This window comes from Cervus elaphus, chromosome 28 (assembly GCF_910594005.1).
Source record: "Cervus elaphus chromosome 28, mCerEla1.1, whole genome shotgun sequence".
NCBI classification, from domain to species: Eukaryota; Metazoa; Chordata; class Mammalia; order Artiodactyla; family Cervidae; genus Cervus; species Cervus elaphus.
In genome coordinates, this window is record NC_057842.1 from 61,621,016 (window position 1) to 61,637,880 (window position 16,865).

General features: G+C 37.3%; 1 protein-coding gene across 2 annotated transcripts in view; it reads left to right on the plus strand.

Annotated features, from left to right (window-relative positions):
- The window catches only part of RNGTT (RNA guanylyltransferase and 5'-phosphatase), a 222,840-nt gene that overhangs the window by 144,563 nt on the left and 61,412 nt on the right, over window positions 1-16,865 (plus strand). The window lies entirely within an intron of this gene.

Consider the following 16,865-nt stretch of genomic DNA (forward strand, 5'->3'; position numbering starts at 1 on the left):
TCCCTGTCCACCTCCTATCAGAGGTTTGGGCCTCCTTTTTGTAGTCTGGTGAGGATGGACACCTAGGCTCCCTACTTGGTCTTTGCTGCTGGGTTGGGGATGGTGTGAAGTATTTTTGTTGTTGTTGTACTAGTGGTAATTATCTAAAAAGTTTCTTGCTAGGCTCCCCATTGGATGGAGAGAGGAGGCTTTTCTTGGGGCCTTTTTTGGGGGAGGGGGTCTCTTCCCATTGGCTTGCTGGCTTCTTGCGTTTCCAGTCTGAAATACATGAAGCAAGAAACAGACGCATAGGGCATTCGTTACCATGTAGTTCCTTGGGTCTTGAGCTCCCTACTTGGACTACCTCCTTCTCTTCATCCTTTAGTGTCTTACGTTTGTGTTACATGCAGTGTCCTTGTTTTGTAGTTGGAATAGGGAAAAGTTTGCTTCATCTTCCTGGAAGCAGAAGTCCTAGCATACAATTTAATTTATCAAGTTTAATTACTCATAACGTTTTAAGAACAGTTGATACTATAGTTGCTCACTTGTTGAATTGGTGCATATTTTTTTTGAAAGGCGGTTTGTCTTCATCCAAGAGCTTTGTGAATTGAGAAAAGGAAGATGCAGATAAACACTTAGAGCATTTCTACCAAGTTAGTTTTCAGATATGTCGATTTCCACACCTTTTATAATCATAATTTATGATTTAGATGAGGAAGGATAGAATGCATTGTATTGACAGTAACTTCAGTCTTTTCCTATCATTTCCATTGCTAACTGATTCTGTTACACTCAATTTATCTTGGATGATCATTTATCTTTTAATTGTGCTGTGGATTGTTAAACAAGCCTGGGCTTTTATTACAGAACCACAGATCACCTCTGGAGCTAGTGAACTGGTCAAGGTATCCATTCTAAATTATAAGCTGTCATTCACTTCGATGCTACTCCACAGCCTTTGAAAGATGAAAGTACAGATGAGTCTGGTGATTTTCAACAAATGCTATTATTCAGTTTAGATTTAAAAAAAAACACATTTTAAGACTCTCAGTTTGAACAAAGACTTAAGTTTAAATTTTAATTGGACTGAAGATTTTCATTGTTTAATTTTCACAGTATTTTATCCAGAAAATTAATGTAAATAATGTCTTTATGAGTTAGGAGAGATATCTCCATTTTACAGATGGGAAAATTGAAAAATGCCAATTTTTTATGACTTATCCAAGAGCATCCAGTGAACTGGGATTAAAACTGGAACAACAGACCAAGATTGCAATTCTCAATATTTTTTTTAACCACCATCTTGTGCTCGCTCAGTCCAATAGACCGTGCCACTAACTAAATTAAATTTATATATCTTTCAAAATAAGAGCAAGGGGAGAGGAGGGGTTATCCAATTAGAACTTTAGCTTCAGACATGGTCTGTAAGTGTCTAATTTTTCAGTCTGATGCATCAGGAATGTTTCATCATTATCATATCCCCTTTTTCATATGCAGCATAATAAAAAGTCCATAATATTAGGCAGTAATTTTAAAAAAATGTGAATTTCTCCTTAACAAGAAATATGACAGTTATTTGAATTTTTTACAATTTAAATGAAAACTGAAAAATGTGATATGTATAAACAAATATAGGGCACATTGTTGTTATGGTTCAGTCGCCTAGTCGTGTCTGACTCCTTGCAACCCCATGAACTACAGCACATACTTGTCATTAAATATATTACATATCTATATTTTCTATGTTGCACAAATGCATTATAAAACTTACTGAAAATTTATGGTAGGTTTGCAAGCTATCAGTGCTTATCATATTATAGACTACTAACTGTAAAGTAAGTTGGAACTCGGAAATTGGTTTATTAAAATTAAATTTCATTCCATATTATTCTTCTATTAGTTTGAAGTATTTATATAGAATATTTTAGAGTAGTTTGTTATAATATGTTAGGAAGAATTTATTACTAAAAATTGAGAGTCTGGGTTCTAGGTTGAGCTCTTACTCTGCTAAATATATTGATCATGGAAACATATTTGCAGGTTTGTCTTTGGAAATTAGAGTTCTCATATAGCAGTTTATTATTGATAATATAGCACCATGGAGATTTCTTTTCTGCTATTTTTTTTTTCTTTTCACCTTTTCTCTTATTCCTAAGAGTTCCCTTTTGTATTCTATTGTTAAAATTCTAATCAATGTTGGGTAAAACTGTAGAACAATGTATTGCTTTCCAATTCAGTGCTTCTATTTTTCACAGTGGGTGTTTTATTTAAAATGACTCAGTTCGAGATGGTACTATGGTCTGATTCTATTGCTCAGTCGTGTCTAACTCTTTCTGACCCTATGGACTGTAGCTAGCCAGGTTCCTCTGTCCATGGGATTTTTTCAGTCAAGAATACTGGTGTGAGTTGCCGTTTCCTCTTCAAGGGGATCTTCAAACTCAACGATTAAACGTGTGGCTTCTGCAGCTTCTGCATTGCAGGCAGATTCTTAAACCACTGAGCCATCAGGGAAGCCCAAGGTGATACTAAACAAGTTAGAAATTAAAATCCATATCTCAGTTGTCCAAGATTAGGAATGCCTGTAATAAAACTAACTTATTATAAACTTTATTCATCACTCCAAACTAGTTCTTCTCTACCTTCGAGATCCTATAATTTTTTTGCTATTAAAGTCAATTGTAGGGATCGGGATTGGGAATACATGTAAATCCATGGCTGATTCATATCAATGTATGACAAAACCCACTGGGAAAAAAAAAAATAAAATAAAGTCAATTGTATTTTGCCTTATATTATAGTGAGCTGTTAACTTGACCTCTATAGTACCAAATTGTTTTACACAACCTATTCTCAGGTACATGTTTTGAATCGACTTCAGTTCCCTGAAGACAAGATAAACTCATGACCCCTTTCTGATACCTGATTTTTAATATGGATGTATTGATATTGTTTCTATTCAGCCTATTCCTCATTTGGCTGTCAAATTCATTTTATTGTTTAATCGTAGTTTTCTTCACCTGGTTAGAATTATTAAGATTTTGTTTCCTCAGTAATCTTCTGATTTGCATGATGAAAAATCAGATGATCACTGATCAATTATTTTAAAGTGTATTCCATTTTAATATATGCCATATAGATGATCATTCTAACCAGAACAGTGCCTACCACATAGTAGTGCTCAAAAATGAATAAATGAGAGAACTAACACTGATGGCTCAAATGATAAAAGAATCTGCCTGCAATGCGGGAGGATCGGGGTTTGATCCCTGGGTTGGGAAGAGCCCCTGGAGGAGGGCATGGCAACCCACTCCAGTATTCTTGCTTGGAGAATCCCCATGGACAGAGGAGCCTGACAGGCTACAGTCCATGAGGTTGCAAAGAGTTGGACACGACTGAATGACTAAACACACACACACAGCAAAATGTTCTAATAGCCTTTCTGTTTAATAGTTTACATACTTAGATATTTATAGGTAAGATCACTGTGTTCAAAGATTTGTTAAAAAATTCTTTAGTTTAAACTCTTTAGTGCTAAAACCTGCTTCTCTACATGAACATGTTACATGAAGCTTGTTAACTTTATTAAGATGTACCAAATTAATAGTTATCCAAAGTGAATTGATAGGTTAGGGCTCATTGAACAGAATTGCATAGAATTGTTAATGAGATATAATGTGTGAAGGGAGTCTGAACTGGGAACTACTACCCAAAGGTTAATTTGTTTATTAGTCAGGCTTTTATTATTAAAATGCAACTAATCATACATGCTAAGTAATACTATTGTAAATATACTTCTCAGAATATGCGATGTATATTTGAGCATATATACTGGATTGTACAGATTATCAAGATACAGATGAAGCTTTATCTTATTCTTGGCAAAGTGTCTTTAGGTATTCCTATAATTAGAAAAATTCAATTATAAGAAAAATTACGAAAAATTAGTCGTGTACAGATGTGAGAACTGGACAATAAAGAAGGCAAAGCCCCAAAGAATTGATGCTTTCGAACTGTGGTGCTGGAGAAGACTCTTGAGAGTCCCTTGGACCACACAAACCAGTCAGTCTTACAGTGAATCAGTCCTGAATACTCTTTGGAAGGACTGATGCTGAAGTTGAAGCTCCAGTGTTTGGCCACCTGATGTGAACAGCTGACTCAATGAAAAAGACCCTGATGCTGGGAGTGATTGAAGGCAGAGGATGAGATGGGTGGATGGCATCACCGATTCAATGGACATGAACTTGGGCAAATTCTGGGAGACGGTGAGGGAAGCCTGGCATGCTGCAGTCTATGGGGTCATGAAGAGTTGGTCATGGCTTGGCGACTGAACAACAACAATAACTCAGTAGATAGTATATAGTTTTTTTTCTTTTGAACTTTTAATTTCGTGTTGGGGTATAGCCAATTAAAAATGCTGTGATAGTTTGAGGTGAACATCAGAGGGACTCAGCCACACATATACATGTATCCACTCTTCCCCAAACCCTTCTCCCATCCAGGCTGCCATATAACGTTGAGCGGAGTTCCTGTGCTATACAGTAGGTCTTTGTTGGTTATCTATTTTAAATATATAAATGTGTACATGTAGATAGTATATAGTCTTGATAGATAATTATTAGAAAGCAAATTTCTAAATGTCAGAGCTGTAATAAAATCTTTGTCTTTGAAGCTGTGGGGGGAATCATTTTGGAAAACCTATTGGTAGTTTGGATTTATTTGTTCAAAATACTGAAAGGCTGAGCATTGAAAGATTCAAGCTTGTCTCAAGATTGTTCAAAAACATGACTAGATTTCTGTTTATTTAAAGTTGGAAATGATGAAGGAAACAAGTAAAATGGTAGATGAAAATGTATTGTGTCATTGAAAAAGATTTCCAGTTCCACCCAAGAAAAGATTTAAGCATATTAGTAATATCTGACTTTTTTACCTTAAGCCCGAAAGAATTCACTAGCATAATCTGATTTTTAAAAAATCACTGTGAAGTATGTTTTTTGGATATCATTTTGAACCTTTGGAAATCTGTATAATTTTTTTTCTTAACTTGTGCACAGAGAGGAAGTATAACTTTTTCTATAAAAATTTCCTTTCACTCATGTTATTTTCGTTTCCTTTTTACATTTGTGTATAATAGGGTAGTACACAGTGCCTTGGACTTATTATTAAATGGAAACATCCTTTCAGAGATCATTTGCTGTCTAGACCTCTATTTACCAGCAGTCATGCACAGATTGTACTTTTCTACTGAGATTAATAGGGTTGCAAAGCAGCATTTTACAGAAGAGTTTTAAATATTGTGCTTAGAAAATATGAAGGACAGTTAAAATCTGGTGTCTAATACATAAGGTAGCCATTTTATGCAAATATAATCTTTTATTTATATTTCATTCCCTTTATCGTAATGAATCTATTCGTCATTTTTTTGATAGTTTAAAACTTTTGTTGTGTAGCTAGGAAAGTAAAGATCCATAGAAAAAGTCTTTTCTTGACACATAAAGAAGTAACTTAACTTAGGTACCCTGAACTTAGAATTGTGCTTCTGTTCTATAATGCCCTCCTTTCAGGATTTTCTATACCGTGTTTGAATCCTAGCTCCTGTATAATTTCTCTTGGTCATTTTTTAAGTTCAAAAAACCTAAAGATCTTAACCTTTAGGCCACATATAGTTCATTTAAATACTTGAGTGTAATAAAACCTTGTTATTTTAGATTAGACTCTTTTGGAATTCTGGATATAGTTTCCATGCAGGTTGAGTAGAAGTTCACTTTTATTGCTTAACAAATTCATATTATAAATCCATTTTACAAAGTACATTTAATCTTGCTGAGGGTGTCTTAGTTAAGGCTGCTATAACAGGTACCACAGACTGGGTGACTTAAACAACAGTTGTTATCAGTCACTGAGTCGCATCTGACTCTTTACGATCCCATGGACTGCAGCATGCCCGGCTTCCCTGTCCTTCACCATCTCTCAGAGTTTCCTCAAACTCATGTCCATTGAGTTGGTGATGCCATCCAACCATCCTATCCTCTGTCGCCCTCTTCTCTTCCTGCCTTCAATCTTTTCCAGCATCAGGGTCTTTTCCAACGAATCTGTTCTTTGTGTCAGGTGGCCAAAGTATTGGAGCTTCAGCATCAGCATCAGTTCTTCCAATGAATTTTCAAGGTTGATTTCCATTAGGATTGACTGATTTGATCTCCTTGATGTCCAAGGGACTCTCTTATAAAGAACACTTATTTTATTTATTTAACTTTTTATCTTATATTGGAGTTTAGCCCATTAAACAGTGTTGTGATAGTTCCAGGTGGATAGCAAAGGAACTCAGCCATACATCTACAGGTATCCCTTCTCCCTGAGACTCCCTTCCCATTTCTTTTTTCTTTTTTTTTTTTTAAGATAAAATGGGTTTCCTTTATTCTAACTTATAACAAGGCCCTTACAAAGTTACACCATGATGATTATTTTATTTTTATATTTTTAAACTTTTTATTTTGTATTGGGGTATAGCCAGTTAACAATGTTGTAAGAACTTCAGGTGAACAGTGAAGGGACTCAGTATCCATCCTCCTCCATACCCCTCTCTCATCCAGGATGCCACAAAACATTAAGCAGAGTTCTCTGTGCTATACAGTAGGTCCTTGTTGGTTATCCACTTAAAAAAGAGCAGTGTGTACATGTCCATCCCAAGCTCCCTACCTATCCCTTCCCCTTATCCTTCCACCTGTGTTGATAATTTGTAAGATTTATTCCCCTAGCAACTTTGAAATACACAATACAGTATTACCACGTACGGTCTCCACAGTGTATACTACATCTCCATGACTTAAAACACATTCAGTACATCATGGTTTATACTCCTGCAGTGGAAGGAGTGAATGGATTAGTGACATGATGCTCTAGGTTGTGGCACATTTTAGCAAGGGACATCTCTAACCGGTAACTACCATGATTACTTTCTTTTTTTTTTTTTTAAATAAGAAATCTTTTTTTTTTTTTTTTTAATTATTTTTTTTCCAGTGGGTTTTGTCATACATTGATATGAATCAGCCATGGATTTACATGTATTCCCAATCCCGATCCCCCCTCCCACCTCCCTCTCCACCCGATTCCTCTGGGTCTTCCCAGTGCACCAGGCCGGAGCACTTGTCTCATGCATCCCACCTGGGCTGGTGATCTGTTTCACCATAGATAGTATACATGCTGTTCTTTTGAAATATCCCACCCTCACATTCTCCCACAAAGTTCAAAAGTCTGTTCTGTATTTCTGTGTCTCTTTTTCTGTTTTGTATATAGGGTTATCGTTATCACCTTTCTAAATTCCATATATATGTGTTAGTATGCTGTAATGTTCTTTATCTTTCTGGCTTACTTCACTCTGTATAATGGGCTCCAGCTTCATCCATCTCATTAGGACTGGTTCAAATGAATTCTTTTTAATGGCTGAGTAATATTCCATGGTGTATATGTACCACAGCTTCCTTATCCATTCGTCTGCTGATGGGCATCTAGGTTGCTTACATGTCCTGGCTATTATAAACAGTGCTGCGATGAACATTGGGGTGCACGTGTCTCTTTCAGATCTGGTTTCCTCAGTGTGTATGCCCAGAAGTGGGATTGCTGGGTCATATGGCAGTTCTATTTCCAGTTTTTTAAGAAATCTCCACACTGTTCTCCATAGCGGCTGTACTAGTTTGCATTCCCACCAACAGTGTAAGAGGGTTCCCTTTTCTCCACACCCTCTCCAGCATTTATTGCTTGTAGACTTTTGGATAGCAGCCATCCTGACTGGCGTGTAATGGTACCTCATTGTGGTTTTGATTTGCATTTCTCTAATAATGAGTGATGTTGAGCATCTTTTCATGTGTTTGTTAGCCATCTGTATGTCTTCTTTGGAGAAATGTCTGTTTAGTTCTTTGGCCCATTTTTTGATTGCCTTCCCATTTCTTAATAGTTCTGGAGGTTAAAAGTCTGAGATCAGGGTGCCAGCAAGGTTGGGTTCTTGGTGAAGGCCCTCTTCCAGGCTGTGTCCTCACATGGCCTTCCTTGGTTTGTGCCCTGGAAAGCAGGGCTGTTTCCCTGGGGACGGTGGTCAGTGAGGTAGCCAGATGACTAGGGTGAACTGTGCTGGCTGCAGAAACCCTCTGGGACTCGGTGATGCAGAACAGGGATTAGAAAGAAACAGCTTGTCAACGGTTGTGCGGGAGAGAGAGCTCTTGGAGTGTATAGCCTGAAAGGCTGCCTCCTTCCCCCAGTCCTTCCTTCACTGGAACCTCCTGCCTAGTCCAGGAACATCTGAAGCTATTAACCTAAATTACAAAATGTATAGGTATGGTATCAGTTCAAATATACTATTGAAAAAAAGAAAAGAAAATGTGAGAAAGACAAGGAAACCATAAGGCGGGGGGATTCTGAACTTCGTGGGCCTCTTGAGCCTGAGTCCACTGGTCATTTCTGCGGTGTATTCGACATATTGCGTTGAATTATGGAGCTTGTTTGTTGTTTTTTTTTAATGGTGTCTTTCACTAAAATAATAATATTCTTGAGGGAAGAGTCTATTGTTCCAAGGTAAAACAGAGTACCTAGCACTTTGAAGGCCTTTTGTACTTTGAAGAGGTATAAATGCTTTATAAATAGCATTTGCCATGGTTTGAAAGGGTTGCCATCAAGGTCTTAAGTTAGATAAAGTGATACCAGCTAGGATTTCACCTAGTTTGTAGCTCCATATTTCATAGAACTGCTTAACTGTCTTCTGAGAAACAGTTCTCACCCATTTCCTTCCCCGAAAGAATGAAAACCCTCAGACTTGTTCACTTGCCCTCCGCCTTGCCCTTTCCACCCTCTTTTCTCTTCCCCTGAAAAGTCATAAAGAGCCCACTGTGATTTTCTTAATCTTTTGATTAAATCAGTCTTTGCTTTTGCATCTTTTATGTCCTACATGTCAGTTGTAATTCTTAAGGGTTTTCATAGCTGTGACTAACTTAATATTTTAGAAATACTTTTCATCAGCCATAACATTTGACCAGGGGCTTCCCCGGTGGCTCAGATGGTAAAGAATCTGCCTGCAATGTAGGAGACCTGGGTTCGATCCCTGGGTTGGAAAGATTCCCCTGGAGAAGGGAATGGCTACCCACTCCAGTATTCTTGCCTGGAGAATTCCATAGACAGAAAAGCCTGGCAGGCTACAGTCCATAGGGTTGCAAAGGGTCAGACACGACTGAGCGACTAATACTTAGCATTTGACAGGATGAGAAAATATCTGATTCAGACTTTAAGCTAGAAGAATTTAGTTCATAGGACCACTGGGTTCTCTTTCCTAAATGGATTTCTACCTCTCAAGTTTTGTGAGAGAGGAAGAATAGCAGAGTCAATACCTGTTCCATTTATGGAGGGCAGTCTTTTTCCTTCTCTTACTGATTATATAATTGTATCCTTTACGAGATCAAAATAGGAAAGAACCATGTTTGATATCATCTATTTCGGCTGGAGTATTGGCAGCAAGATTTGGAAGCACTTGTCACCTGGTTCTATACACACAGCATGTGTATCTCTTAAAGTTAGAAATTAAGACGCCTTTAAGGATTGCATTCTTATCCTGGCATCTTTTATCCTTTGGCAAAGGCCTACTGTGCTACTAGACTTTTAAAAAAATTTTCAGTTTTCACAAATCATAAAAGGGAAGTATTGATTTTCCTACAAGTATTCTTTAAAAAATTGACTGTGAAAATGTTATTTCCATAGAAAAGATAGTTACTCAAAACTGAACCCCATTCTTACTCTTTAAATTATAACTGGGGGAAAAAAGTTTAGTCTTAGCAGGAGTTTTGTCTCTTGGGTCTAACAGTTTACAAATGCAGAATAGCAAACTTTTATGAAGAAAAAAATCTTTAATGTAAAATATGTTTCTTGATCCCATGGGATTCTGGTAAATCAGCCATACTGGTAGGCAGTCTAGTATCTTCCCTATTCTTACAACAACCATTGTGAAATGATTGATGGAAACAGAATCTGGATGTATGGGATCAATCACAGTCTTTCTGTCTTGCTCAAGGCTCTTTAGATAGTATTTCTGTGGTCATTACTTTTGAGCTAGATGTTTTAAATTTGTTTAATCTTTATTAATTGTTTTAGTAATTCTTTAGTAATTGTTTTGTGCATAGCATCCTGTCTTTTGATATAGCAAGTGTTTTGTTATAGGATTAGTCATCCTCAGGTTAGCCTAAATCTGCTGTTAAAGAGGATTCAGAGAGAGAAAAGGTAAATTTGGAATATTAGCTTCAAAAGTGATCTTTTATGTATCTGATTTGGTAAACATGGTTTATCTCTTTATATTATAGATGTATTATGTACATGTATGTGTGCGTGTGTGCTCAGTCACTTGCATCGTGCCCAACTCTTTGTGACCTTATGGACTGTAGCCTGCCAAGCTTCTCTCTCTGTGGGATTTCCCAGGCAAGAATACTGGAGTGGGTTGCCATGCCCTCCTCCAACGGATCTTCCGGACCCAGGGATTGAACCCACTTATTTTATGTTTCCTGCATTGGCAGGCAGGTTCTTTACCACTAGTGCCACCTGGGAAGCCCTATTAACTGGGTGATTAGCCTTTTTATTTTCCTTACCCTTTTACTTAGGACACTTTTCATAGACTGAAAGTACAAAGTACCAGTTGCATTAGTTTTCATATCTTTTCTGGGTAGCATGTTTCTTCAAGATGAACACTCACTTCTATGAGCCTGTTTGTTACCAAGCTTTAGCTTTTCTCATAAATAAAATGGAGTTAACATTAATGTCACTAATATGAATTATAATCCACCTTGTAGAGTTACTTATTGTGGAAGTTAATTGAAGTCTGAGAGTACAATGTCCGATACATATAACTTAATAAATATTGGCTAGTATATAATTATTATTACAGTTTGTTTTACAAATGCTTATTGAATAGCTTACTGATTACTGGGACAGTGATAAGGCAGTGCATTGGATATAGAAGAAATACTAATCGTTTTCCCACAGGGAACTATAATATAGTTATGGGAAAACATACAAAAACAAACACGTGAAATAACACTGACAATATATAAGTGAGGTTCAACCTGTGGTCACAGATTGTTGATGCTGCAGAAGCCTTTGGAGCAGTGATGAGTCAGTGAAGGTGGGGCCATCAAGGTCAGCTTCAGACAGGAGATGGCACTGGACCTGTGTCTGGAAAATGGGTGCGTGTGGGAAAAGACGGGTATTTCAGGTGAAGACGACTGGATGGTGCATTCACGAGACAAGGAAGAGGCCTCCAACTGCTAAGTGATAAGGAAATAGGAGAGCAGGATCAAAGTCCTTGTCTTAGACTTTAGCTTTTTAATAGCAAAGTTTTATATTGGAGCTTTTTCCGCTCTGTTCTTACACATCTAACTATGTAATCTTGTCGCCACCGTGTTCCCATCGGAATGCTGACATGAAGCTTCTCTGAGGCAAGACATTGTAAGCATCAAGGTCTTTTTGCGCGTTTATTTCTACACAAGAACTTCTTGTCAACCTAATTAATTGTGGTTGCTCACTGATACAATCAGCAGCAATTGTCTTTCTTTATTCTTGCCTCTTTTTTGTTGTTGTTATATCATGATCACTCAGTTTCCTCAGGTATTTCTGCAAAACACCCTTTTGGGGAATAGCAGTAAGAAGAAAGAGCTGTGAAATATTAATTAAAAGGGAAGAAAAGTTAAACTAAAATATTAAATACTCCTATAAAGGAATTATAAATAGTTATTCCTTACAAAGAGTCCCTGATTTGTATAAATAGATTCTTTTCCTTTCATAGTGCCCCCAGCATCCAGCAACTCTCTTCCCTGACTTAAGAGAGATATATGAAGAATCCATAGCTTAATGTGAACCATCCTATTTGTAGTCACTTATTTGTATCAACATACACTTGATCTATTAGAAATTTCAGTTCAATCTGTAGTACACATGTGAGGTTGTTTTTATAAGTGTTTTTTATAGCCTGAAATGGTTATAATTCAAAGTACTGTGCTCATCATCACTGTAAGTAACCATATAGTTTGAGTTTCACTTTGTCAGATTGCTTTTAAACTATGGATAAAACTGTCAATACATGCAAATTTTGTAGGTACTTTATAAGCAACACTGGTAGGTAGTTTATAAACAATATTATATGTACTCTATTGGCGCTACTGTTAAAGAACCCGCCTGCCAATGCAGGAGACGCAAGACGTGGAGAGGAGACAGAGGAGCCTGGAGGGCTACGGTCCGTGGAGCAGCAAGAGTCGGACGCGGCTTAGCAACTAAAAAGCAACGTGTGCTCTGAGAAGAGAAGAGAGCACAGTGTTCTGGGTCATTTTAGTTGTGGCAGTGGCACCTCAGAAGGACCCAGCTGCCCTTTCTCCTCAGTGTCTTCACTTTAGGCTGCCATGCATGCCTTCTGAGCGCCTCTCTAATGGATGACAAGTGTTGAAACGTGACCTCTTAGTGAGTGCTTATGAAGCAGCCAAGTTCCCGCAGTGACTGCACCTGGAGATTGTAGTTTCACTTGCGTCATGCACACGTGCAGAGTTGTTTCACTTTATTTTAGGCATCCTTGATTTTACCTTACTAAATTTATTTTACCTTATGAAATAGTTGAAATGTGCTTGCTTTTTTCAGGTGTTGTAGTAGAATTCTATTTTAAAACAGTACTAGTTGAAAGTTTTTTTAGTTTTCCAGTTAGCTGCTTGTAACCATTTAAATTACAGAATCATATTAATAGGTCCTTCTTACCTGCCATCTGGCAGGAAATCTTATCAGTGCTATTGTTCATATATAGTAATAAATATTGGCAGTTAGTATAATAGCCATATTCTTTGCAGCAATTTCTAGATTCCTTATACATAATAGATATATTCACAGTGTCTTTTCCTTCTCATTAGCTCTGTGTTTTTTCTGATGGTAGAGATTGTTATAAGCACTGAACCTTGTAATATAAAATGTAAAGACAACTTCACTTTCTTGTAAAATTAATCTGATTTCAGAGAGGCAATCCATTGCTCTTCCTCATTGAGTCACCCAAAGCATACTTACTGTTCCTCTCCCTCCCTGTTAAAAGGTCATCTCCCTGCATTTATGACACACTCGGTGTTCATATCGATTCCAAGACTTGCCTCGTGCTACTTCCCTGCCACTGCTGCCTTGTTCTTTTTAATTAAGGAAAAAAGTCACAAGAAAAACTTTTATGCTTTTGGAGACAAGGAACATTAGCGGATTAAATCTCTCTTGGCCATTTAACTGCAGTCCTTCTGTTGTTGGTATCTCTTAGGTTGTTCTCCTGACTCCTCCTTCCTCCTCTGCTCTCCATTTTTCCCATTCTTATCCCAGTAATTGAGTATCAGATCACCCTCCTGATGCAGAAATTCTAGTCTCAGAAAGAGGCTATTTTAAAATGAAAATTGTTAGGAGTAACACGTGATAGAAAGTGAAAAGGAGGCTGAACTTGTGAGTTCTATAATATTAATATAACAGAACTTCAGGAAATAAAGTGAAATATTTGTTTGATCTCAGAAATAAACTACCTTGGGCCCTACTACTCATGATCAGAGCATTTATAGGACTGTGTTTGTTGACAGTTATGCCACAGGTGCTTTCAGATGTTTTAGGTTCTAGTAAGGATGTAATCCAGCAACATTTAAAAATTTTGCGTGAGTATCTCAGGTTTCTTTTTCTAAAACGAGACTGAAGAAGAATTTTCAGAACCTGTTAAGTTTCTTCCTTATTTCTGTTATGCCTCATCTGTCATCTCATTTGTGGAAATCCTATTCTAAGTTCCCCCAAACGATGCAATCTTATCTTATTTAGATCGTACTAGAACTTCAGCTGTCAGTTTTGGTTGTGCATATCAAAATATTTTATGGCAGAGTCATCTACATATAAATTTGCTTCATATTCATTTATTTAAAAATCTGCATTATATTTCTCAGTATTTTTTTTAAGTAACTTAATTTCAGTAGTTAGTTCTTCCTTGAGGACATACGGGTTGTTCTTTGTTTGTTTTGGTTTTTTCTTCTGTTTAGTTTTTTTTCCCACTTACCAGGCAACCACTGATCATGCACCCTGTGTCAGAGCACCGTACTGGTGGTCTGGGATTATAGTATAAAACGCTGTATGACGGCACTTCATGGCATTTGATGAGAGTCTTAAAATATGAAAACTCTTATGAGTGGTTCCAGTGTTGGGTCTTAGGTTGACGGCATGCACCTAAAGGAAGTCCCTGAAAACCAGTGTGTGAGTTTACACTTAATCTGCAAGCCTCTGCTTTCAGGGTTTAAAAGTCCTCAGTAGTCAGGAGGTCACTGCCCTGCATAGTTCCATGGGCCTGTTAGAGAACTTGCCAGTTTAACTCAGTTTATTATAGTTTGAATATTTCAAACCTGCTGCCTCTTTTGAAGAGTAAGAGTTCCCAAGGCAGGGATCATCTCTATGTCTCTGATATCTGGCCTAGAGTCTGAAATATACCATAAGTAAATGACACATAATGAAGGGTTCAACTTCATAAAGAGAAGGAAGATGGGGAAGAGCCAAGATTGAATCGAGGGTTGACCTGATTTTCCTCCCTTGTTGACTTTTCTTTTTTACCCTTTGTTTCTCTGCTTAAAGAAGTAAACCACGTCGACTGAGGAGGAGGTGCTCCACACATCTGAAGAGGTTGGCTAGCGCTTTGCAAACCCCAAACTGATTCTATCCCTCAGCATTGATCGTGTTGTGGGGAATTAATTATCCCTAACCAAACTTCTCAATTATTAAAGAACAGTGCCCGTACAGTGTGAGAATTAAGAACAAAGAGCCAGAGGAAAAGCAGTGTGATTCCCAGTTTGACCTCTTACAAGTTGTGTGCTCTTAGGCAAATTAGAAATTTCTATTAGCTTTCGCATCTATTAAATGGGGATAATAATGGTACCTAACTCATGGGATTCTTTGATAAAATTAAATGACAAATCTAAATTCCTAACACTAAAAGAGTATTCAAATTGAAATTCACACCAGAGAGAAGACCATGTAATGTAAAATTAAGCTTAGCAAAGGGCCTTGTACAATGAGGTTCTCACTAAGTAACAACTATAATTATTATAGTTTTTGTGACTTTGTAACTATCAGTACTAATTTATAGTAATACACTTGACCCTTGAACAAGACAGGTTTGAACTGCTCAGATCCACTTATATGTGTTTTTATTTTTTCTTTTTTTAAGAGGAAATACTACAGTCCAACAGGATCCATGATAGTTTGAGTCTGTGGATGAGGAACTCTGTGTAGGGAGGGTAGACTGTGAGTTATATTCAGCTTTCTTACTTTGCTGATGGTTGGTGCCCCTAATCTGTCTTGTTCAAGGGTCAACTGTATATCATTACATGTAGATGTGTATGTACACATGTGCAGTATAAATACATATACATACATATGTGTGTGCCCAGTTGTGTTCAATTCTTTGTGACCCCATGGATTGTAGCCCACCAGGCTCCTCTGTCCATGGGATTCTCCAGGCAGGAATACTGGAGTGGGTTGCCATTTCCTCCTCCAGCAGATCTTCCAAACCCAAAGATCGAACCCGTTTCTCCTGAATTGCAGGCAGATTCTTCACCACTGAGCCACCGAGGAAGCCCATATATATGCATACTGAGGTCTCTGTTCACAGCTTCATTTCTAACTACTAAGATACTTATTCAGTCCTCAGAAGAGATTCTTTTGTGATTGTGTGATCAAAGAAAAAGTTAGGTTATCTTGAAGGATATTTCATTCAGAGCTTAGGAAATTCAGTCTCTTCCGCATTAGTATATGCCTTTCTAGCACCCAGATAGTTTATCTCTGCTAATTGTGTCAGCCAGTCTCTATCCTCCTTCTGACTATCTGCTTCTTTCTTTTTCTCCCTCTTTTCTTACATGTAGACATGTGTGGATCATATACATTCTGACAGATTATTTCATCCAAGTCAATTCATTTTTTCTTCTTTTTATTTATTTATTTTTATTTATTTATTTATTTTTTTTAATGTTAGAAGTTCCTTTTTTTTTTTATTTTATTTATTTATTTATTTTTATTTTTATTTTTTTAAATTTTATTTATTTATTTATTTTTCCAGTGGGTTTTGTCATACATTGATATGAATCAGCCATGGATTTACATGTATTCCCAATCCCGATCCCCCCTCCCACCTCCCTCTCCACCCGATTCCTCTGGGTCTTCCCAGTGCACCAGGCCGGAGCACTTGTCTCATGCATCCCACCCCCAAGACACATATTAATCAAATTAACAAAGATCAAACACAAAGAACAAATATTAAAAGCAGCAAGGGGAAAAACAACAAATAACACACAAAGGGATTCCCATAAGGATAACAGCTGATCTATCAATAGAAACCCTCCAGGCCAGAAGGGAATGGCAGGACGTACTGAAAGTAATGAAAGAGAATAACCTACAACCTAGATTACTGTACCCAGCAAGGATCTCATTCAGATATGAAGGAGAATTCAAAAGCTTTACAGATAAGCAAAAGCTGAGAGAATTCAGCACCACCAAACCAGCTCTTCAACAAATGCTAAAGGATCTTCTCTAGACAGGAAATACAGAAAGGTTGTATAAACGTGAACCCAAAACAACAAAGAAAATGGCAACGGGACCACACCTATCAATAATTACCCTAAATGTAAATGGGTTGAATGCCCCAACCAAAAGACAAAGATTGGCTGAATGGATACAAAAACAAGACCCCTATATATGCTGTCTACAAGAGACCCACCTCAAAACAAGAGACACATACAGACTAAAAGTGAAGGGCTGGAAAAAAATATTTCATGCAAACGGAGACCAAAAGAAAGCAGGAGTCGCAATACTCATATCAGATAAAATAGACTTTC